The 25,593-nt window shown below is 48.2% G+C and overlaps 1 protein-coding gene and 1 long non-coding RNA gene across 2 annotated transcripts in view; one reads left to right on the forward strand and one right to left on the reverse strand.

Moving 5' to 3' along the window:
* DNAJC19 (DnaJ heat shock protein family (Hsp40) member C19) overlaps positions 1 to 25,593 on the reverse strand; it is a 94,283-nt gene that overhangs the window by 39,111 nt on the left and 29,579 nt on the right. The window lies entirely within an intron of this gene.
* On the forward strand, positions 7,311 to 9,406 carry LOC147012984 (uncharacterized). The gene is made up of 3 exons (XR_015051141.1): positions 7,311 to 7,428; positions 7,547 to 7,708; positions 8,546 to 9,406. It is a non-coding gene; the product is annotated as an uncharacterized LOC147012984 (long non-coding RNA).

The following is a 25,593-nucleotide window of genomic DNA, read 5'->3' on the forward strand; positions in this document are numbered from 1 at the left end:
GGCAGTGCCACACCCCATGATCCAGTGAATCCATGACTCCCCAGGCCCGATCGAGATGTCTGTTGAGCTCTGGCTCACAGCCAGCAGAGACATGAATATCACTGCCAAGGGGAGTGAATCTCTCCGTGACCTCAACATCCTAGCCAAAAACAGGTACAGACAGGATAGCAGCAACCAAGATGTCATTGAAAGCCTGGATCTTAGTTTTGACCCAGGAAACCCGTAATCCCAGCGGGTCTCACTCCTCATTTAGAACCTTAAGGGCCCCCAAAAAGATATCCAGAGTCTCAACAATCTGTGAAATCCGCAAGTCTTATCTGCGAAATCAAGGTCAGAGATCTTGACATTCCCAAACGATGAACTGCAGCTTGATCTCTCTGACATCCTCCCCAGAATCTAGTCCAGACAAGTGCTGAAAAGTGTGAGGGCAGTACACACCCCTGACAAACTCCAGTAACAACTGGAAATAAGTGAGAGATGGTACCACCACATCTCACAGCACTCTCAGTGCCAGAGTTTTGTTCATATATCAGATTGATCAGTTTTGGTGGCACCCCACGAAGACCAATAATCCTTCAGAGGGCATCCCGATTCACTGAATCAAACACTTTGTAAGCATCCACATGGACTGCAAGCAGCTCCTGCCAAAACTGTCGTCTGCATTCTGTGAGGACCCAAAGAACAAGGATATGGTCAATCGTTGATCTCTTTAGTGTAAAGTCTGACTGCTCTGGACGCTGGTGATCAAGCAGATGGTGGCAAACCCGATCCAGAATTATCCCAGCAAAGACCTAGCCTGGCACTGAGAGAGCATCACCCCTCGGTCGTTGCAGTCTTGGCGATCACCCTTCCCTTTCCCGAGATGGACAACAAGGCCCCTCTTCCAGTCAGTTGGGGTGATGCCTGTGTTCCAGGCAGAGTACAGAACTGCATGCAATGACACGAGTACAGCATTTCCACCAGCGTTGAGAAGTTCAGCATGGATGCCAAAAATCCCAGGAGCTTGACCCCATTCCAAGCGGTTCACCGCAGCCTGTGTTTCGACAAACGAAGGTGGACCGCAGTTGATTGGAGGGTCAGCAATAGAGGTCGGAACACCCCTGACACCCAACTCGATAGCTGGTGGATCAGCCTGGTAGACCCACTCAAAGTAACTGGCCAGCGGGCCTTCACTTCGGACTCATCTGTCAAGTGCCAACCACCCCCTGCTCTAACTGCAGTACACCGAGGGATGGGCTTGAATGAACGCAATGCGCGAATTCCCTTGAAAGCAGGATGAGAATCACTTGACCACAGGTGATGCTCTACACCCTCACAGAATACTCGTACATCGGCCTCCTTGTCCACCCTTCAGGCCCTGTCACATCTTGACGTTTTAGCCAGCGTATGCCGACGTCTGAAAAATTTGCCGAACCAAGCTGGCACATGTCGAATACATCATGGGTAAGTTTTGAAAACGTTAACAGCACGCTGGTATACGTCGAAGTATGCTGGCATACGTCGTCGTACGCAGCATACGTCGACAAATTTTCAGCATGTTGAAAATTTCTCGACGTTCCCGATGTATGACACACGTTCCGCATATGCTGGCATAAGTTGTCGACACGCTACGCGATCGTTGACACACGTCGACACACGTTACTTGAAAGTTACTCATCAGTCGAAACACGTCGAGGTAATGTTTGGGATACCCGAAACTTAATTTTTTTACCGATGAGTAACGTGCTTTGAACGTATGAGTAACGTGCTTTGAACCCATGTGTGACGTATCTCCAACGCACATTGACGTAATTTTTTTTAATTTTATTTTTTACGTTGAAGTGTTGATGTTTTTTTCATGTTTTTGGTGAATTCATAACGAGTTGGACAAATGCATAATGTTTAACGAACGTACACAGAACGTTTCGATAACTTGTAGATCACTTATACCAACGAATGCTTCGCGTGTTGTCGGCGTTCAGAACGTATGGCCAACAATAGCCTAACGTATGCATAGCGTTCGGCAAAGTAAAGTCGACGATCACGTAGCGTAGGCTATTCAGAGCCGCTCAACGATTCCGCTCAACGATTCAAATCGCTGCCGCTCAAACGATTTAAATCGCTGCCGCTCGACTATTTAAAATGGACGCTGGCGCTCGAACAGTTTAATCATAACCAAGCAAGACATCGAACTATCAACATCATCGTAATGCCGAGGAACACTTCAAAGAATACTGGCAAGAAGTCTCCTGGCCGTGGCCGTGGACGCGGACCAAGGAGGATCCATCATTACCAAAACCCTCCCCAATAAGGACACCCTCTGACGGAGAGGATGACAGCTCCAACGCCTCTCGGGCACCGTCGGAGGCATCGATAGCTGCGTGCGAGGCCTCAGCCTCGTATCAGCCAACCCTTGCGAAGAAGAGGGCCAAGAAGACAGTCATGTCTCGATTTCAAAGAGGAACAGCTCATGTGCGATTTCCTTCGCGACAACCCATGCATCTGGGACATCAAGAAGACGGACTACCGGAGGGTGGACAAGAAGGCAAAGCTCTGGGAGGATCAAGGCAAGGCCATGGCGAAGCCTGTCGAGCACCTTCAAGGTTGGTTCAAGTCCCTGCGAGACACCCACACCCATCTGGACAAGAACAAGAGCGATGACGGCGCCCCGGAGATGACAGAGGGAGCAGTGGGTGAAGGCAAACTTCGGCTACCTCAAGACTGTGGTCCGCCATCGTGCTGAGCCCATCAAAAGTGAAAGTATAAACACATATTAATATCAATACTAATATTTATTTATATTAACTTGACTGAACTACAGATCTCTAAGCAAATTAATCATTGATTAATACAAATCATTGAATTTGCCTCTTATTTTTGTCTTGTAATTTACTCATCAATTGTCATAATTGCAGGTAAAGGAAACCATTGCAGCACACAGCGGGGACCTCGAGGCTGCCGAGGCTGCCTGTGCGGAGCTCATGGTTTGTGAGGACAGCACGCCCTCCCCTGTCCCCTATTCATCCGCACAGGACAAGGGGAAGCGTGGCCACGATGATGAGCAGTTGCTACAGTCACTCGAGAAGAGGGTGCACGAGTCTGGGGAGCTCTTCAAAGTTCTCGCAAAGCCTCAGCCCATCACAGCCGGCGTAGCCTTCGCCAACTACATGCGTGACAGCCTGCTCAGCCTGTCCAAACGCAGGCTCCGGATGGCAAGGTCACGCTTCACCCCAATCCTCAGTGAGCTATTGGACTATGACAGTGATGAGGAAGAACCTCCCACAGTCCACACCGTCCCTGCTCCTGCTTCAGTGCGAACATGTATGGCACCAGCTACGCACCAGCCACCTCACCAAATTTTCAGACAAAAGGCACCGCCTGCGTCATCCTGGGGCTCACAGACAACTGTGCATGTGGACCCTAACATGCAGCAGCCACAGAGCCAGTCGATGATGCCTCCTCCCCCTCAACATGGGTTGCAGCCAACCTCCGCCTCTGCATCTGCTGTTATAGGCTCGGCTGAGCAGGTACCGATCCAGAGCCCAAGCGCCTTTGACACCAGCAGTCAAAATCTCTTCAACATCTCTGGGTTCTCAGGAATGCTCAACCTGTCCAGCGATCCTATTTCTGCAAGCACCCTGTGTGGGTAGCTGAAGACACCTCCACCACAGAGAAGAACTACGTACAGTGACAGCTTGGTTGTGTACTTCTCCACATTTGCAGAGACACTGTTTTGGCCATGTTTGTGGCATTTTTTATCGACCTTTGACCAGTGCTTTGTTCCATTATTTTTCAGAGCACTGAATCAAAGCTGAGTAAACTCGATGTTTGTTGTTGTTATTTTTTTAAATATTTAATTCATAAACAATAACAAGCCGTAAGGCGACATGGCTGCTCGCTCCAGATGGAAAGCTGGCCGACACGACGAGCCGATATTCATGTACTTGCTATCAATCAATTTAGCACAATAAATATGATTATCACAGCCCTCTGAGTATGCACCGAGAAACCCGCCTTGCGAAATTTCAGGCATATGGCAGGCCTGGTAATCAAATTTATGTGGCAAGCGACTTCAAATGGCCTTATCGGGCCAAAACGTATGGTATGCGTTTTGGTGGGGGTGGCTTGGAGTTAGGGAGAGACTAGACCTGGGGGACAGGGTGTTTTAGCAACGTGCCTCACCAAACAGGGAGCCCCTCCTTTTGGGGGCGGAGCTAAAATACCCTCACGGAACTGTTTCGCGCCATACTCGTGGCCGTGATAATCACATGTATCTATTCGCTGAAGATTTAAATTTTAGCAGCGTCTCACGTTGCGAACGCTGCTCTAGAAAGAGAGTTGTTGTTCTTCTTTTTTCTTCCTCTTGTGCAGACGAAACCTTCATATTCGGACTCAGCTCTTTTATATACACGATCCGGATCTCCTTAAATACTAAACACTTGTACGCATCCTCCCATTGAGGGTGCCTTTTGAGAGCGTCTATCATGAATTTTTAAATATATTCAGACATTTGTTTTCAAGTTTCGAAAACGTCACGTTACTATTTATAGATTATTCCATGTAATGGATTGTCATTCCGTAAATACATTATTTTTTTCGAAAATACACTATATTTTCCGTAAATACGTAAATACAGTATGACGGGTCTCGCTATTGGCTTAATCAAGTCACGTGACGAAATATTGGAAGTTTTTGTTGTTGTTTTTTTATTTTATAATTTTTTTTTAGATGAGAAAACCTTTAGGACGCTGTTCTTGGACACATTTGTCCTTTTTTTAATATGATGCTGTAACACATTCTCCTTGGGCACATAAAAAAACAGGTCCCTCGGAGGTCCAGTTTCGGACGTATTGTTTTTTTGGTGCAGTCCACAATAAGGGTGCTCATCGAGCAGCCAATAAATTATGGCCTTAACCTTTGTAATAAATCAATGAAACAATGTTCATTTCAAGAGGAATGTTACTTCCTCTGAGGTCCTTTATTGCCTGAACATTGCAGTTATACAAATATCTAAATCATCCTATCTTGCCACGGAACTGCGCCAGCAAGGGAGTTAACCCAGTGCTTGAGGAGATTCCTCTGTTTCTTTCCGTCCTGGGAGGCAGTGTTGTTGCCAGAAGCTGTCTGTGTATCCTCCAAGTGATGTCCCTCTCGCCATGCTCCTGGAACAAGGTCGCGTTTCTCATTCTCTGCCCGGTCAAGTTGCTGGTTCTGTCGTCCTTGGTACCTGGGATTTGAATTTTATTTATTTATAAAGCGCACCGAGAATAAAAACAAATATTCTAATGCGCTGTACATTAAAAAGTAACGTAATGATACATATAACATTTAAGGTAAAACATATAATTTTTATAAGCACAGGCTAAAAGTGAAATTGCAATGTATAGTGTATAATATATGCTTTGTAAACATGAATTACCTGGTCATCATGAGGTTGTGCAGGATCACGCATGCTTTGACAATGAGCTTGATAGTGGAGGGTGATGCTGCATGGGACTTCGCAGAACCTGGAATCTGTTTGCCAGGATGCCGAATGCATTTTCTACTACCCTCCTTGCTCGGCTAAGCCTGGAGTTGAAGATGCGTTGCTCATTTGTCATTCCCCGGAGGCTGTATGGCTTCATCATAGTTGGTTGTAAGGCAAAGGAATCGTCACCGACGAAGAAGTAAGGTACGTCCTGGTTGTTGTTTGGAAGAGGCTCAGGGTCAGGGAAACCAAGGGTACCGTCTTCAGTGCATACCTTCAGCTCAGAGTCATTGAATATCTGCGCATCTGATGCTGATCCAGTACCGCCGACATCTGCCAAAATGATTTTGCAGTCAGCATCCACAAGCGCCATCAGAACGACAGAGTAGAATCCTTTATAGTTGAAGTATTGGGACCCACTCTTTGGAGGACAGTGGCAGGCCACGTGCTTCCCGTCAAGTGCCCCACATGTATGGGGAAAGTTCAATCTTTGGAAGAACTTGTCACCTATGGCGCGCCAACCATCAGGAGTACTTGGGCAAACCAGCACCTCATCCACGTACTCGTCAATAATGGCTTGACAGACTTGTCTGACCACTAGGGACTGGGTGTTATGAGGGACCCTCCATCCGAACTTCATGGAGGCATGCTTGTTGCCAGAGGCAAGGTGACGCAAAGTCAGTGCCAGCCTCATGCCAGGCTCAAGCGGATCCCTGTTGAAGGTGTACTTCATGGTTATCCTTGGACCCACTCTGGCTAGCAGCTCGTCGAACATCGCTGGGGGCATACACAGAAAGTTGGTGAAGGCTGCTTCATCCTCGTTCCGGAGTTCCACCATGAGCTGGTCATATGTGCCAAACTGCCGTCACCTCCCGATCCATGGTCTCACCCAGTTCCTTGTCCTCTGTTCAACTCTTCTTCTCATGGAGCTATTGGCACGCAACTGGTACAGTATCAAATCGGTGAGGTCTTGTTGGTGTTGGAGGACAGCAAGTAGTAGGTATTGTCGTCTCAGCCTTGTCGGATCCTCCCTGTCTCCCATCACATGGACATGTACTTACCACGGAGTCTGAAACACTGACGGGTTCCTCCTGTGTGAACCCTATATTTATATACCAATTCCCCTAAACGCTGCCAATACGCCATTATACGGTAGCTGTAAATTAGAAACACGTTCAGCAAGTTCTGTGGTCGTCCGGAAGACGTCAAATACGTCCACATACGTCAATGTGCGTTGGAGATACATTACCCAGAGGTTCAAAGCACGTTACTCATAGGTTAAAAATAACCCAGCAGACACACGTCGTCAGTATGAAAGATTCACGACGTCGGGAATCGGCCGCTTGGTTGTACAACCAGATCACGACGCGGTACAGCCGCAGCGCGATTATCTAAAACTGTTTTTCTGCCTCGTGTGTTGCCATGGTGACCGCTTTTCCACCTCGTGACGTGTGTGGTTGTGTCTGCCTTTCACCGGAGGAGAGATCTGATTGGCAAATTGCTATTTCCGCATCACGAGCAGCCATTTGCAAGGTTTGGTTAAACTTGTGAACTTTCAGCTGTTTCTGAGTGTGACAGACAATCCGCTTTAATCTGCAGAAGACTAACTTTTTTAGTTAAAATTATCTTCCGCCGTGATCATTTTTGGTAAGTCTTTTTCTTCTTCTTTCGGCTGATCCCGTTAGGGTTCGCCACAGCGGATCATCCGTATGATCCGCATAGTGATTTGGCACATGTTTTACGCCGGATGCCCTTCCTGACGCAACCCTGGTCGCCTCTTACGACACAAGGATATGGTACACCTATTTTAACCAGGGTATACACCGGCCCAGTATACTGGTACTCATTTCGCCGACCTCGGAAGGATGACAGGCTGAGTCAACCCCCTGGTGTATTAATTCAGTGGCCCAACGGGGCTTGAACTCAGGACCTCTTGGATCCCAAGCCGCTGCCCTAACCACTGCGCCAACACCAGGCTTTTGGTAAGTATAATATTATAAATCGATTTTATGTCTTTGCTTTTGTTTTTGGACGTTTTTAAGATCACAGAATCCATGATGTGTTCCTGTTACTGGTGTGATGGAATCTTTATCGTTACAGTCAATGGAAACTCTCCCGGGCCCTTCAGGGCACTCGATCGTGGTTCAAGCCTAGGACTCGAACGTGCATCTGATGATCGAATCCTCTAACACCCAATTTCATCGTTCGTTTATCACGTTTAGCTGTCGCTGACATGGCCCTGATCGTGTGGAGAAATCGACGGTCAATAATTAATGAATTCATTTTTCCGCGGGCCTCATGAAAAAAACACCGGTCTGTGGCAAAAAGGGAACTCTGTAAAAATTACTTTGGACAAGTTCAATTGGTTCAGAACTTTTTAAAATATTTTTCTGTTGTGGATAATGCTTCGGCCGTTCGGGTCCGACGAATTACCGTATTGTTCCGCAATGTAACAAATTTAAAGTTCCACTTCCCTTAAAAAAGGCTCAATTTATATTATTTTTATAATATATTATTTTTTATGTCCTCTTTTAACGAGTTAGGCCTAACCAAAGGCAAAAGGAAAACAATTGTCAGTTATTGTTCGCCGAAAAATGTGAAGTTTTGTCATAAAAAATATTAACCCTTTGGCTGCCGACAAACTGCCGCTTGTAACAATGAAGCCTTCATTGTGGTATTTTGTCACGATAGGGGAATTGTTCAAGTTTTTCGGTGCACCATTGTTTTCTTTTGGTAAAATGGTAATCAAAAGACATTAAAATAACTTTATATTATAAAGAATAATATTAATTGAGGCTTTTTAAGGTTAGTGGAACTTAAAACTTGTTACAAACTGCTTCGTACACTGGTGTACTAAATTGTTTTTATTTTCTAAAATAAGGATGATGTCCAATGCTGTGATGTCCACATACAATTTGTGTGGAAAGAATGGGAAGAGACCTTTCCAGAACCTGAATTTTTTAAAGTTGTCAGAGGTTATAAATTCTGCTAAATGACAGTTTATAATGTGCATGACTTGAGCGTAATTCACATTGCGAGTCTTGTTTGATGATCATAAAGCCAAATATATACGAAGTGGAAATTCTTATTATCTTTCAGACAGTACCATGGCCAGTCAGCCAACAGCAACGGAGGTGGCTGTGGACACTGCCATATCACAACATTTGAAATATGCCCCTGATCGGTGTGGAGGTGCGGGCAGGAGCAAGCCCTCATCTATCTATAATTCCAGCAGTGTGTGTGTGTGTGTGTGTGTGTGTCTGTGGCGGCTGTTTCTCGACAACCACTGGTCCGATCTCATTGAAACTTGCCAGTTATATTGCTGGGGACCTGGGTGTGTGCCTTTTCAAGGTTTGATATTAATCGGATAAGTGCTTCCCAAGTTATGGCCATTTGTTTCCCAAACCAACTACGTAGGCGTGGCCGATGGGGAAGAGATCCTCAACCACATTCCCCATTATGGGTTACAATGTACGGACTTCCGGATCGTGATGACTTACTGTATTCTCATAATTTCTCGATTGCTTCTGCGCATTTATAGATAAACACAATGCCCCAATCCAGTCATCGTTTATGAGAGCGAAGGAACGACGTGTGTGGTTGTTTGACAGTTTTTTAAAAGTTTTTTTTGCACGTACGGCCATGCACGTACAGGCGGGCACGTACTAGTGTAATAACGAGCAACAGCAACACGCTGTGCCAGCCATCCACGTCCTTGATTATTAAGAATTTGCAGCATAGTTAATTGTAATGTTGTAGGTTGGAAACCCAGCCTAAGTTTACATTGTGAAAATATTTACATGTACATTTATGCAAAATGAAGTTATTTTATTTTATTGTGAAATTAAGATTGAAAACACCCAACAAATTAATTTTTTTGTGCTTTGGAATTATTTATGTGAGATGCATTCAAAATTGTGTTTTCATACTTAATGATGTTAGATTTATATTTTTTCTTTGTATGAATACATATATATATATATATATATATATATATATATATATATATATATATATATATATATATATATATATATATATATATATATATATATATATATATATATATATTGTTGCGGTTTTCGCGCCCGCCGGCGTGCGACGGCCACGTAACTCGAATCGCGGCACGTCGCCCACCGGACGGACAATCCAGTCGTGACCCTCTCGGACTAACGCCGGGAACCAGTCACGGGTGGACCTTTCGGTCTCACCGCGATCGAGCCAATCAGCCCCCGCGTGGGATAGGGTTGCTCGCCAAATTCGAACTACCTAAGTACCCACGCGGAGGGTAGACCGGGCGATCGCACCTCGCCGCAGGTCGACTTCGGACACGGGCCACTTAAGCGACCCGTTCCGTACTATCAGAATAACCGAGCGGTGTTATCGTCGACCTCGACGGTTCGATTAATTATCGGGCGTATTCAGCCCACTACCAACCCTTTACGTGAAGCAAGATGAGGGTTCAATGGGGGAAAAGACGAAGCGAAGCGGGAGAACAGTTCAACAATAAAGCACATTTATTCGCGACGAACGGAAAGCACACAAATACAATTCCACCAAATGCACACAAAAAAAGAAAACACAATTCCATTTACACAAAAAGCAAACATAAAAGTGAAAACACAGTGCAGAGCTAATACCGACTACCGAGCACACGGCAACACTTATACAATTCTACTTCACAGACGGCGCCGACAACACATACCCAAAACCAAGGAAAAGAAATACCCTCAAGAATGAGGTAGGCCTGAGGCCGAGACCGGGTCGGGCCTACCCGTCTGGTGATGAGACGCGGAGCGGCGATGGCCCCGCAACCCGCGGGCCTCGTGGACAGTGCCTGGCAGGGGGTGGGAACGGGGCCCCCTTGGTCGCACCATCTCAGCGCGGGGGGAAACAGGAGGGGGTTGCTGATGCTCGGGGTATAGAGGATCTTTATTATGTGCGACGAGCGTCTCCACCTCGGCCAGGTCGCGCTGTCGGCCTCCCTCGGGTGCAGCTTCCTGCACGACGCGAGCACCCCCTCGTCTGGTGTCGCCGCCTTTCCACAGCTCCGTCCCCTCCGTTCCGACTCCAACGCACACGACGAGCAGCTCCACCGCCCGCGAAGTCTTGACCCTCTGCTTCCGACTCTCCTCTTCTTGACTCTCCGACCCCGTTTGCGACTCTCTCGTTCCTTGACTCTCCGACTCTCGTTCTGCTGACTCTCTCGTTCTTGACTCTCCGACCTCCTCGTTCTCGTTCTGCTGACTCTCCGTTCCGACTCCTCGTTCTCGTTCTGCTGACTCTCCGACCCGTTCTTGTTTGCGACTCTCTGGTGACTGACGAACACCGTCCTTTTATCCCCCCGTAACTTTGCCTTTGACCCCCTCCCTTTGACCTTTCACCTCGCTCCCCATTGGCCCGAGAAAAAGTGGGCGTGAAGGCTTTTTGATCCACAAATTTGCATATATCGATTGTTCTGGAGGCGGGGCCAAATCGCCCCTCGCTCACCGATTGGACGGCAAAAAGTGGGCGTGTGTCGTTTTTGATCCGTTTTTGAAGCAGAAAATCCGTGATTTTGTACACGCTGTTCAACGTGCGCCCTACACGAGTCCAGCATCGGTGCCCATGAGTGGCGCGAGATAACGGTGATGCGATGGTGGCGAGTTGTGACGGCAAAGGTCATGGCGGTTGTGGTGAAGCGGCGTTGTGGTTGGTGGTTGTTGTTGTGGTTGTGATGGTGGCGATTGGTCCAAAATAAAGATAGTAAAAGAAAAACGGCTATCCTGAAGAGTCGCAGCACGTATAAATGACATGTATTCCCACTAGACAACGGGTTTGGGCCTAACTACACATGCACTTACCGAGATACCTCACCTAAGGGACCTGAATGGTGGTTTGCGAATCTGGTAACCACAACACTACCCCCTTCCCTTTTTACAGACTCGTCCCGAGTCGTCAAATTTTCGTGTGCCATCATGTGTAGTTTTCCCCTAGTACATTTTACCTACGGATCCCTGAGTGCGACATTCATGGTATTCGTGTCCCCAAAATAAATAACCTGAGGGCTGCGTAACTATCTAAACAAACTCACTCACACGGACGACTTAAATAAAATTGCCGGCGCTAGACAGACATGCCGGGGGGCGCACTCATATTTACAGTACATCTTACCTTAACTTACAAATCTTACACTAAACCATGGCCCAGGATCATTGAACTCTGCAAAAGAAAGCAGTTAGCAGGGAGCCAGGCTGCCCGCATGCAGTCTCTGGCTCAAACAATGCAGGTGACAGGGAACGTGGCTGGCTGCTCACACGCAGTCCAAGGCCTTCCCTTTTGAACTGAACGCAGTGAACCACAACGGTGCATGGGCTGCACAACGCAGTCTCCGTGCCAGCTCAAGTGACACACGCAATGAGCACAACGAATGAATGCATGGACACAAACACGGTGCACGGGCCGCCACTGCAGGCCCGTGTTGTAGCTGCCAACAGGGCAGTTCTCGCAGCTTGCAAACTGTTGCCTTGATCCTGGCGCACATGGAAATGAACAGGGGGGGGCAAAGCAAAATTTGAACGGGGCTGGTGAACGTGGGCAGTGGGCATGGCATGGCAAAGGCAGCAGGCAAACACAGCCCGCAGAAGAAGGCCGCTGCAGGCAAACACAGCCGGCAGATGAACTGGCCGGCACAGGCCTTGAAGTACAGCAGCTGCAGACGAAGTGGCCGGCACAGGCCTTGAAGCAAAACCCGACCAGCCGATGGCACAGGCCTTGCAGCAAAACAACAGCTGCCGATGAAGTTGGCCAGCCTTTGCCGTTCAGTGGAGGTTGGTGGAGGGAGTGTGGTGGTGCTGGCCACTTGGAAGGCGGGCTCGGACCAACCTACCTGTCTCCCTCCCACCTATCGCCTTTGCCTGTCACTGTACCTACCCACTCCCTTAATTTGTCAAACCCCAATTTAGCCCCAACTTAATTTTTTTCTGTTGTTTTTATTTTTACTCCCCCACTATAAATCGTCCCCTAACCCCCTTTATCGTCCTTGTTCGGCTAACCTATTCTGTCACCTAGCCTACTCCCAACCCCTACGTTCCCTTCCCGGAGGGGAATAAGGGAGAGCTAGCGTCCTGTGTCGAGGCCCAACGAAGCCTCAGAATGGCCTCCCCAGAGTTCGGCGATCTAACCCAAAGTGGGTCCAGCGGCCCACAACGACAGCGAGGGGATGGATGGTGCGGAGGGTTACATCTCCTAATCTACCCTAACCATTTAACTGCTAAACTACCCCGGGCTTTCAACAAGCGCCTCTCGCTTAAACTATTGGTTCTAACAACCCAGATTTCCGTCGCCTGTGTTGGTGTCCTCACATTTTCGGGCCTCGCCCCTCAATTTTCTCTCCGTGCCCTCACACGGTCTCCTGGCTGGGACACGTGGCTCACTTTGGCAGGCTCGACCCTCTGCCGAATCTCCCGCTATGGCACCCCCGGGCACTACACTGCCTCCGAGCCTACCAGCTCCCTAACACCGGGGAGTGCCCCCATGCACCTCCCTGAACCGCACACGTGGCAGGCCGGCCTCCAGGGCCCCTTTCCGCAGGTCACCCGTGCCCACAACACTGCCCACGCGGCTAATGGCGCCCCGGGCCCCCGCACCAAGCAGGCGCACCCGTGCCCACTACTCTATCCCGGCCCCCCATGGGCCCATGGCCTACCGCGGCCGACTAGCCTGGTGCCCGGGGTACCCACTCAGCGATACTCACCTTTCGCAGCCACGCTCCCAAGCCCGTCAACAGGGCTCCTGCACCCCTCCAAATGGGTCTCGAGCCTACATTCCCACCAACAGCAAAACGACCTCCATTTTTCAATTTGACTAACCCAGCTAACTCACTCTACACTGACCCCGGGGTCCCTTGGGCGGGAGTCACTCCTCCCCCCAATCACTCATCGCACCATGCATTCCCCATTCGCTCCATACACACAGACCCGCTGGCCTCACTCACTCACCAAGTACTCACCTCACAACTCACCAACAACTCTGCCATCCTTCTAACTACATCCCCTAACTAACTCGTGCTCCCACGTCGTCCCTTAAACTACAGCACGTTCCTTTTAACACTACGTAGCTAAGCTACGTCCCCACTACACATTCACAAGTCTGTCCATGTCCTCAAATCATCCCATTAATCAATTTTATTTCCCCACCTAAAGCTCACTAAATCCCTCTACCTAATCCATTCCACGGACTCCATGAGGACTTACCCCTGCCCCATGAAGTCGGTCTAACTAAGCTAACCCTTCCCCCTAACTAATTTTCATCCTGTGCCCAGGGTAAGGGGGTCTTTCACCCCTTGCCCAGGAATTCTTTGCACCCGAAAGTGAGGCTTGGCTTTCTTTTTTCTTCCCATGCGCAGCACCTGCGCGGCAACTCGCGCTCTTTGCACCTTGCAACTGCCCGTGACGTCATGCAGCTGCACGTGTTCCTCGTCCCTCCTTGGACGGGACCATCCGGCAGAGATACCCCTCCTGCCGGATTCCAACCCCACGTGCAGCCATGACGTCACCGTGCGCATATAAAAAAAAAAAACACAAGCCACACGTCTCGAGGGGTTTCCCACGCGAACACATGTGCTTTGCCCGTTGGAGCTTAACACACACGATCGCGTGGAGAACCCGTCCGGTCCAAATCCATTTACCTGCCTAAACTTTGTCCGTCCGCGGGATCGGCAAATCCACCGCGTGCGTTTCCGGACCGGGACTTCACTCTCGCAAGCGAGCACGTGGTGGTCTCGTGCGTTGCACAGCACGAACCGCGTGCTCACTGCTGGGTGAACCCGGCACGGTCCTCGAAACAACCACAGCCGCTACTCGGCTTTCGTTTCTCCCATGTCGCCGTCTCCGTCTCCATTCCACACACGCATACCTGCGTGTCACGACGCACACAGTCCATTCCATCACATTCACACCGGGAGACGCGGCTGCGTGCTCCCGCATGCCAACCGACATCTCCCTCACATACCGCTCTCTCACACACACGGTTTCCCTTGCACTCGGCCGTTCACTCACGCGTGCCTCACTCACACAACTCATACTACTCACACACGCGGGGGCACTCAACCGCTGTGCCTCATCCACACACCGTGCCTCACTTATACACGCGGGGGCACTCAACCGAGGTGCCTCACTCACACATGCGGGGGCACTCAACCGCGGTGCCTCACTCATACTGGCCGTTTCATCCACACACACGGCCTCACTCACACACGGTGCTCCATCCACACCCGGCGTGCTGGGAAGCACGCACTCTGGCACCATCGCCACCACACCACTCACACACGGGGTCGCTTCCACACACGGTGCCGCACTCACACCTTGCACCACACACACGGGGACAACCACACTGGGGATTTGTGTCCCCACAAGGGTCTCCGGGGCCTCTATACCCCCCAAGCTCTCCGTGCACCCGTCCACAGCACCCGTCCCCTCAACCTCGCAAAGCACGACCGAACTCACCTGGTCGTGACTCGCCTCAAGGGGGCATACTCCCTCCCCTCGTTCCTGGAGGAGGCCATCCAGCTGCTCGCACCGGGTCCCTGCACGCTCCGCGAGCTCACCCCCATTATCCTCCACTACCTCCGTGTGTGTGTGTGCGTCACTTACCCCGTCTTCATCGTGCAGTCTCTCCTCTATTTTTTCTGTCTCCCGTGTCTCTATACATTTTCTCTCCTGGTTCCTTTTTTCTGTCTCTTCCTGGTTCCTTTTCCTTTCCCATCTGAGTCGTTCTTTCTCTCTGAGCCCCATTAGCTGTTCGTTCTCCCTCCGTTTTAGTTGTTCAATTTCACACTCATAGAGTTGTTGTTTTCTTTCCCACTGTTCCTCCTGCTCTTTGTTTTCCAATCTCATCGTTTCTTTCAATTGGCTCATTTCCTTCCTGTGTTTCATTCGCTGTTCTCTCACTACTCTTCCTCGTTTCCTCTCCTGTCCTTCCTTCTCCAGTTCCATGGTTTGCTTCATTTGGTTAATCTCCTTTTTGTGTTTCATTTGCTGCTGTCTCATTACTCTTCCTCGTTTCCTCTCCTGTCCTTCCTTCTCCAGTTTCATGGTTTGCTTCATTTGGTTAATCTCCTGTTTGTGTTTCATTCGCTGTTCTTTGTCTATCTCGTACTCCAGCCTCAGCTTTTCTTCCAATTGGTCAACCTCAGATTCATGTTCTTTTTGTTTTCTATTCCATTGTTCCTCTCGTTCTTCCCTCTCCAATCTCGTTGTGTCCTTCAATCTCCTGATTTCTCCTTCCCTGCTTCATTCCTTGCTCCTTTTACTTTCTCCTCGTATTCAAACCTATTTTTTTCCTTTTTGTCGTTCAGTTTCAAATTCATACTCTTTCAGTTTTCTATTCCACTGTCTTTCTTGTTCCTCCTTCTGCAATCTCGTCATTTCTTTCAACTGACTGATTTCTTTCTCCTGTCTCATTCGTTCTTCCTTCATTACTCTTTCTTGTTCCTCATTCTTTAGTCTGGCCTTCGCTTCCAGCTGTTCGATCTGTACAGTGTGGTTTCTTAAAGTTTCATTTTCCGTTCTCTTCCTTTCCTCTTTTAACACTCTCAGTTCGTTTTGTCGTTCCCTCTCTTTGTTTTGGTGTTTCTGTAACTCAGAAACTTTCTTTTCCAATTCCTTTCTCATCTCCGCACACTCAGACTTTGCTTTGGCTTCGAACTGTTCTTCCGGCTTGCGCTTGTGGTTTTCTACCCGTCTTCCCAGTTCCTCTGTCTCCGTTTTTCCCTCCAGTCCCAGCTTATCAACTCTCTTCGTCATGTCTTGAAGTCTTTTCTCACACTCCACCGTTTCGACCTTCAATCCCTCCTCTGTCTCCTCCTGGCTTTCTTTTAATTTTTCTAATACCTTCTTTACCTCGTGTCTCGTCTTACACGTCTCCCGAATTATTTTCTCGCCCGCCCCGACCGCGGGCCTGACAGCCGTTGCACTCCCCCCAGCTCGTTCGTCCCAGCACGTGGCAGCGCCATTTTTCTCGCCCGTGGTCCGCGTTTCGCTCCTCGCCATTGCCATAATGCCTGCCTGCAGGCCTATGCCCATGCTCTGCATCTCACCCCGCATTTCTTTCATTTGGTTTTTCGCTTCGAGTGCGTTTCCATCCATTTTTTATTTTCCATTTGTTGCGTATTTCTCTTCATTTCGTTGTTCCTTTCTTTCATTTCGGCATTCCTGTAATCCAGTTTGTCATTTATGCTCTGCACGAGTTCCATAACGTGCTGTATTGTCACCTGCCCTGGCCACTCCCACTGACTACATTTAGCGGTGGGGTTATAATAAAAAAACCGACCAGATGAACTGCATCGATGCCTTTCCCAACCTTCTGGTACGGGTTTCTCTTGCACGGTGATCTCGTCCTGAGCCATGGATTCTACATTACTATTACACATACCTAATCTACCCGGCACCCGCTCGCCTTGAGACGCCATCTTGCTTCTCGTGAAGGGTTAATTTGCTCGCTCGTAATTTGGAGGGAATCGGGGGTCGCTTCTCTCACCCCTGGACCGATTCCCGTGAATTTAATTGGAGACAGGAGAGCCCGTTTTCCTGTTCTCCGATACCAGTGCCGCGAGGAGGGCGATGAATTTGTATCCCACTTCTGACACCAGTGTTGCGGATTTCGCGCCCGCCGGCGTGCGACGGCCACGTAACTCGAATCGCGGCGCGTCGCCTACCGGACGGACAATCCAGTCGTGACCCTCTCGGACTAACGCCGGGAACCAGTCACGGGTGGACCTTTCGGTCTCACCGCGATCGAGCCAATCAGCCCCCGCGTGGGATAGGGTTGCTCGCCAAATTCGACCTACCTAAGTACCCACGCGGAGGGTAGACCGGGCGATCGCACCTCGCCGCAGGTCGACTTCGGACACGGGCCACTTAAGCGACCCGTTCCGTACTATCAGAATAACCGAGCGGTGTTATCGTCGACCTCGACGGTTCGATTAATTATCGGGCGTATTCAGCCCACTACCAACCCTTTACGTGAAGCAAGATGGGGACCCAATGGAGGAAAAGACGAAGCGAAGCGGGAGAACAGTTCAACAATAAAGCACATTTATTCGCGACGAACGGAAAGCACACAAATACAATTCCACCAAATGCACACAAAAAAAAGAAAACACAATTCCATTTACACGAAAAGCAAACATAAAAGTGAAAACACAGTGCAGAGCTAATACCGACTACCGAGCACACGGCAACACTTATACAATTCTACTTCACAGACGGCGCCGACAACACATACCCAAAACCAAGGAAAAGAAATACCCTCAAGAATGAGGTAGGCCTGAGGCCGAGACCGGGTCGGGCCTACCCGTCTGGTGATGAGACGCGGAGCGGCGATGGCCCCGCAACCCGCGGGCCTCGTGGACAGTGCCTGGCAGGGGGTGGGAACGGGGCCCCCTTGGTCGCACTATCTCAGCGCGGGGGGAAACAGGAGGGGGTTGCTGATGCTCGGGGTATAGAGGATCTTTATTATGTGCGACGAGCGTCTCCACCTCGGCCAGGTCGCGCTGTCGGCCTCCCTCGGGTGCAGCTTCCTGCACGACGCGAGCACCCCCTCGTCTGGTGTCGCCGCCTTTCCACAGCTCCGTCCCCTCCGTTCCGACTCCAACGCACACGACGAGCAGCTCCACCGCCCGCGAAGTCTTGACCCTCTGCTTCCGACTCTCCTCTTCTTGACTCTCCGACCCCGTTTGCGACTCTCTCGTTCCTTGACTCTCCGACTCTCGTTCTGCTGACTCTCTCGTTCTTGACTCTCCGACCTCCTCGTTCTCGTTCTGCTGACTCTCCGTTCCGACTCCTCCTTCTCGTTCTGCTGACTCTCCGACCCGTTCTTGTTTGCGACTCTCTGGTGACTGACGAACACCGTCCTTTTATCCCCCCGTAACTTTGCCTTTGACCCCCTCCCTTTGACCTTTCACCTCGCTCCCCATTGGCCCGAGAAAAAGTGGGCGTGAAGGCTTTTTGATCCACAAATTTGCATATATCGATCGTTCTGGAGGCGGGGCCAAATCGCCCCTCGCTCACCGATTGGACGGCAAAAAGTGGGCGTGTGTCGTTTTTGATCCGTTTTTGAAGCAGAAAATCCGTGATTTTGTACACGCTGTTCAACGTGCGCCCTACACGAGTCCAGCATCGGTGCCCATGAGTGGCGCGAGATGACGGTGATGCGATGGTGGCGAGTTGTGACGGTAAAGGTCATGGCGGTTGTGGTGAAGCGGCGTTGTGGTTGGTGGTTGTTGTTGTGGTTGTGATGGTGGCGATTGGTCCAAAATAAAGATAGTAAAAGAAAAACGGCTATCCTGAAGAGTCGCAGCACGTATAAATGACATGTATTCCCACTAGACAACGGGTTTGGGCCTAACTACACATGCACTTACCGAGATACCTCACCTAAGGGACCTGAATGGTGGTTTGCGAATCTGGTAACCACAACAATATATATATATATATATATATATATATATATATATATATATATATATATATATATGTATATATATGACCGTTTTTACAGCCATTTTTCCCTGCTGTGCAGGGGTTGGGCTTTTTCTTGAGGCAATGTTTTATGGCCGGATGCCCTTCCTGACGCCAACCCTGGTCGCCTCTTACGACACACAGGGATATGGTACACCTATTCTTACCGGGGCATACACCGGGACCAGTACACTGGTACTCATTTTGCCGACCTCGGAAGGATGACAGGCTGAGTCAACCCCCTGGTGTTAATTCAGCAGCCAACGGGGCTTGAACTCAGGATCCTGGGATCCCAAGCCACCACCCTAACCACTAAGCCAACACCAGGCTTATATACAGTGGGGAGAACAAGTATTTGATACACTGCCGATTTTGCAGGTTTTCCCACTTACAAAGCACGTAGAGGTCTGTAATTTTTATCATAGGTACACTTCAACTGTGAAAGACGGAATCTAAAACAAAAATCCTGAAAATCACATTGTATTATTTTTAAATAATTAATTTGCATTTTATTGCATGAAATAAGTATTTGATACATCAGAAAAACAGAACTTAATATTTGGTACAGAAACCTTTGTTTGCAATTACAGAGATCAGACGTTTCCTGTAGTTCTTAACCAGGTTTGCACAGACTGCAGCAGGGATTTTGGCCCACTCCTCCATACAGATCTTCTCCAGATCCTTCAGGTTTCGGGGCTGTCGCTGGGCAACACAGACTTTCAGCTCCCTCCAAAGATTTTCTATTGGGTTCAGGTCTGGAGACTGGCTTGGTCACTCCAGGACCTTGATATGCTTCTTACGGAGCCACTCCTTAGTTACCCTGGCTGTGTATTTCGGGTCGTTGTCATGCTGAAAGACCCAGCCACGCCCCATCTTCAATGCTCTTGTTGAGGGAAGGAGGTTGTTGGCCAAGATCTCGAGATACATGGCCCCATCTATCTTCCCCTCAATACAGTGCAGTCGTCCTGTCCCCTTTCCAGAAAAGCATCCCCAAAGAATGATGTTTCCACCTCCATGCTTCATAGTTGGGATGGTGTTCTTGGGGTTGTACTCATCCTTCTTCTTCCTCCAAACACGGCGAGTGGAGTTTAAACCAAAAAGCTCTATTTTGGTCTCATCAGACCACATGACCTTCTCCCATTCCTCCTCTGGATCATCCAGATGGTCATTGGCAAACTTCAGACGGGCCTGGACATGTGCTGGCTTGAGCAGAGGGACCTTGCGTGCGCTGCAGGATTTTAATCCATGACGCGTAGTGTGTTACTTATGGTTTTCTTTGATACTGTGGTCCCAGCTCTCTTCAGGTCATTGACCAGGTCCTGCCGTGTACTTCTGGGCTGATCCCTCACCTCTCATGATCATTGAGGCTCCACGAGGTGAGATCCTGCATGGAGCCCCAGACAGAGGGAGAATGACTGTTATCTTGAACTTCTTCCATTTTCTAATAATTGCGCCAGCAGTTGATGCCTTCTCACCAAGGTGCTTGCCTATTGTCCTGTAGCTCATCCCAGCCTTGTGCAAGTCTACAATTTTGTCCCTGATGTCCATAGACAGCTCTCTGGTCTTGCCCATTGTGGAGAGGTTGGAGTCTGATTGATTGATTGTGGTCAGGTGTCTTTTATGCAGATAACGAGTTCAAACAGGTGCAGTTAATACAGGTAATGAGTGGAGAATGGGAGGGCTTCTTAAAGACAAAACTAACAGGTCTGTGAGAGCCGGAATTCTTACTGGTTGGTAGGTGATCAAATACTTATTTCATGCAATAAAATGCAAATTAATTATTTAAAAATCATACAATGTAATTTTCAGGATTTTTGTTTTAGATTCCGTCTTTCACAGTTGAAGTGTACCGATGATAAAAATTACAGACCTCTACGTGCTTCGCAAGTGGGAAAACCTGCAAAATCGGCAGTGTATCAAATACTTGTTCTCCCCACTATATATATATATATATATATATATATATATATATATATATATATATATATATATATATATATATATATATATATATATATATATATATATATATATATATATATATATATATATATATTATATATATTTGGTGTCATTGATTTGCCTGATTGTAATTGAGTTTTATATAATTTTATGCACTGTTCATATCATGCCAAGTATCATCTGTTTAAGTCTTTTTGCACCTCATTCTATTGATGCCCGCTGTGGGACATGAGTAAAAATATTTCTAAATTATTTATATCATGGAGAAATTCTATCAGAAAGGTGTTTGACTTCCCAAGTAGGACCCATATTGTACTCTTTTACCAGTCATTGCTGAATTTCTACCTATTGACTGTCAACTATTATGTCGTATTGCAAAATTTAAATGTGGTTCTTCGTCTTCTCATAATTCTTACCTGAGGTTGCTTAATTATGAATCTTGCAACAATGGGTGGTATGTCATCAGTAGCGAAAACTTTCAATTACCTTTTATACAAAGGCAAGTTATCTGTCGATACCTTTGATGCTCCTTGTGCCCATAATGTATGCAAGGATAGAATTATCAGCAGTTTTACTAACTCTATCCCTCTGTCGAGTGCAGCCTGTGGCTGCTGGTTGCATCATTGGTTGGGACGTGGCGATGCCGCTGATGCAGTGTCCCCCTTACCAGTACACTGGTACTCATTTTGCCGACCTCCAAAGGATGACAATCTGAGTCAAACTCCTGGTGTATTATAATTCAGCAGCCAACAGGGCTTGAACTCAGCACCCGAGGATCCCAAGCCACCACCCTAACCACTACGCCAACACCAGGCTTGAGTTTTACTAACACTGCATGATGATGTTGTTGTACTTAAAGGTGCCTTTGTGCGGTCAATTATATTTGAGAGAGAAGCTCCACAGTTCCTCTCTGGAGCAGAACTTTCTGAATTTGAATTGTTAACTGTGCTTTGCACAAAGTGAATTTGTCAAAAAGGTATTTACGACTTTTACCCATGTGGTATTTCTTTTTATTCCCCATTTTTAGTATATGTTTCTCAATTGCAATGGTATCCACTCTTATTTATTGTACGTTTGTATTTGAGTGTGCTTTTTTGGTACAAATAAAGATATTATTATTGTTAACACTGCTTGTATACGTATTGCTTGTATACGCTTGATACGTGATAATAAATGATTATGAATAACAGTTGTTTTCAAGTTGTGGTCACTATGTGTTACTGTGCAACGTATAATGATGTTGCAATACAAAACTTCAATGTTTTGATGATGGCACTGGTGGAACAGCGGTGCTCCGCTGGCCTCAGACCTACGGGTCGAGGGCTCCATCAAGCTGGAAGCTGAAGGATGTCATGCACTGCAATGTTCGTTTCTTTGGCGTGCAAAGGAAAGGGTAAAAACAAAAACTCCATTTTATGAAAGTTGTGATAAAGTTGACAAACAACGTCATGCTTCAATGTTGTGACAACGTTGAAATCTGACGTCATGGGTGTTGCAAATACAACTTCCCACTGACCCAATTCTGACGTCAGGTACAACCAGAACACGACGCTACAACAACGTCAGATTTCAACGTTGCCACATCGTTGAAATCTGACGTCATGGGTGCTGCAAAAACAACTTCCCTCTGACCCAATTCTGACGTCAGGATAGAACCGGCAAACGACGTTGCAACAACGTTGTGTGCCTGCTGGGAAGTTTCGGATATGCCAGACCAATGGTTCTCAACCTGAGGGGTGGCGAGATTGTTTTTGGGGCTCGGGGGAAGGTTGTCAAAACAAATAAACAAACAAATATATTGTTTCGAATTTGGTAATTCGATTGCACACAACATTGAGGTTCCTTCATTCAGTTATGCCGATAAGTGCTTGTTCCCGAGACAGCTCACCTTGCATTGTTTAATTTGTGAGAAATAGATTAGATGCGCTATGATTAAATGTAATAGTTAGGGAGCGATCCCAACACAATGGAGATGCCCCTCCTCCTCTTCTGCGAAGAGGAAGAAGATCCCTCTTTATTTTTTTTTTATTTTTTTATTTTTTTGGGGGGGGAGGGGGGTCGTGGCAACAAAAGGTTGAGAACCACTAAGCTAGACATTACCTCGACGTGTTTCGACTTATGAGTAACTTACAAGTAACGTGTGGTCGAAGTGTGTCAACGATCGTAACTTGCCTACAACTTATGCCAGCGTATGCGGAATGTGAGTCATACGCTGGCATACGTCGGAAAATTTAAAGCATGGGAAATTTGTCTAACAGCTCGGCTAATTCCGACGTATGCCAGCGCACTACAACATAGGCCAGTGTACCACGACGTATGCCAGCGTACTACGACGTATGTCAGCGTGCTCTTAAGCTATACAAACGTACCCATAACGTATTCAACGTGTGCCAGCGTTTTAGCCCAATTTTGCATACGTCAGGCATATGCTGGCTAAATCGTAAAGGTGTGACAGGGCCTTTAGTGCACGTACAGTTTATGCCTCAGCTCCCTGAAGGCACTCCGCAACACTTCAGGATCCCTCAAAGCACCCAGACCCCCAAATCTCCATTCAGCTTGTTTGCAAACACCTCAGCAACCCACTCATCCTTGAGCTTGCCAACATCCAGCCAAGGCTGGGATGGTACCATTCTCCTGGATTTAAGTTGCAATTTCAGAGTTGCTACAACAAGCCTGTGGTCGTTATTGAGGAACTGAGCACTCCAGTAGACCTTGCAGTTCTGGATCATCCTCCAGCAATCATCAATGATCACATGGTCAATCTCCTTTGCCACACCACCAGCGTTGGAATCCCAAGTCTAGCGATGAGCCTGTAGGTGCTGAAACCATGAACCAGCCACCCTAAGTCCATGACTTCTTGCAAAGTCAAGGAACTTCGTGCTATTCTAGTTTACAGTTCCAGGCCCATGTGGGGACCAACACATGTCTCAGAGCCATCCCTATCAATTCCAGTCGATGCATTGAAATCCCCCAAGACTAGAAGAGTATCTCGCCTGGGGCACTGATGAACAACATATTTGAGCGTGGCACATAATGCGTCCTTCACGGTGAGATCACTCGCCCTAGTTGAAGCACATACAGAGACCTGGGAAACGACACCCAAGGAGTGACAAATCCTTCGTCTCATAATACGTTCGTTGACCGGTGTTACCTCAACTATCATTGGAGTCAACTAATTGGACACAGTTGCAGGAACTCCTTGGGCATAGTAACCATCAGAGCGACCAAACCAACAGGAGGTGTAACCACCAACCATGTACTCTCCACAAAACGGTCTCTGAACTTCAGAGAGTGCTGCAATACCGTTGTTCAAACGCTTGAGATCAGACGATAACGGAGACAGGTGATCATCCTCTCTTTGGGATTAGACATTCCAGGCACCCATCCAAATGGACCGCCTCAGGTTAACCTAAGGAGACTGCCGTTTGGTGGACGACATCGCAGCACCACCACAACACACATCACTGCATTCTGACCTGGGAAGGTTACCCCGTGGTTTCCCTCCTATCATCAAATAATGGGGGTCCCGAAGGATTTGCCCCAATCGCGTCATCCGGTGAGCTTCCTTCAAGTCTTTCCACAGATTCCCAATGGGATTCAATTCTGGGTTTTGGTTGTATGCTTTCAGAATCTCAGAGTGCATTTGTGTCACAATAACGTATTCTCTTGGTTTTGTTCACTTTCTCTGGAAGGGAGGCGGTCATGTATAGGAAGGGGGAAAGGGCTTGGTCGTGCACCAGAGGGTGGATGTTGGTGTACATGAATGGGGTTGGGTGTTACCAGAGAGAGGGAGTGGGGGGTGGTATGTTCCGGAGGGAAGTGGGAGGGGGGTACAGAATGATGGGAGAGGTTGGGTGTACTGCGTGGCTGAGGGGAGGTACACCAGGGGTGGGTGGGGTTAGGTGTGTCTGAGGGGAGTGGAAGTGTGGTGTATTTGGGGAGGGAGTGGTGTGTACCTGAAGTGGTTATTCAGACTGGTTCTTGGCTCTTCATTCCAGCTGGGACTTGACTCTCAGGCAGATATTTGGCTCTTTATTCAGGCTGCGATTTGGCTCTCATGCTCGTACATCAGATGGGGTTAACTCAGTCTGTCATCCTTCTGTGGTTGGCGAAATGAGGACCAGTACACTGGTTTTCGGGGCATCCCATCAGCGGCAAAGCCGCACTCTCAGTCAATGGAGGATGAGGACGACACACCTCGACGTGCATCACTCTGGCCCAGCCCGACAGACTCCTCCGCCATGTCACGTCACATGCACAAAAAGGACAAACTCTGAACAGGTGAGGGGGACATTGGCAGGTTTGTCGATCTTGAAGAATTACAATGAAAACCAGAGTAACAATAAAAGTATTAAATGCACGTTTCACTAACAATATGAGTTCGCATCACAAGGGACAAAGGGGAGTGCAGCTTGGTCTCTGAACATTTCATTGGTTGGAGTGTTGTTTTGTCTCCGACTCCGGCGGCCATCTTTGTGAAACGTGACGAAGCACGTCGAAATCGCTTTGTCCTCTTCCCTGGCGGCATGGAAAGCGGTTGACACGGAACCAGTCGCCTGGCAAGCGATAGCAAGCCGCTTGAGCCCTGCAGTTTTCGTGTGTGGTGACACGATGCCGGTGATGAAAGCTGCGACACTGAAGTGATGTTTCACAGTAAAGTGACACGACACCTGTTGAGCAACATTT

This window comes from Eptatretus burgeri, chromosome 14 (genome assembly GCF_056783735.1).
Source record: "Eptatretus burgeri isolate ZD-2024b chromosome 14, Ebu_testis_v1, whole genome shotgun sequence".
In the NCBI taxonomy this organism is placed as follows: domain Eukaryota; kingdom Metazoa; phylum Chordata; class Myxini; order Myxiniformes; family Myxinidae; genus Eptatretus; species Eptatretus burgeri.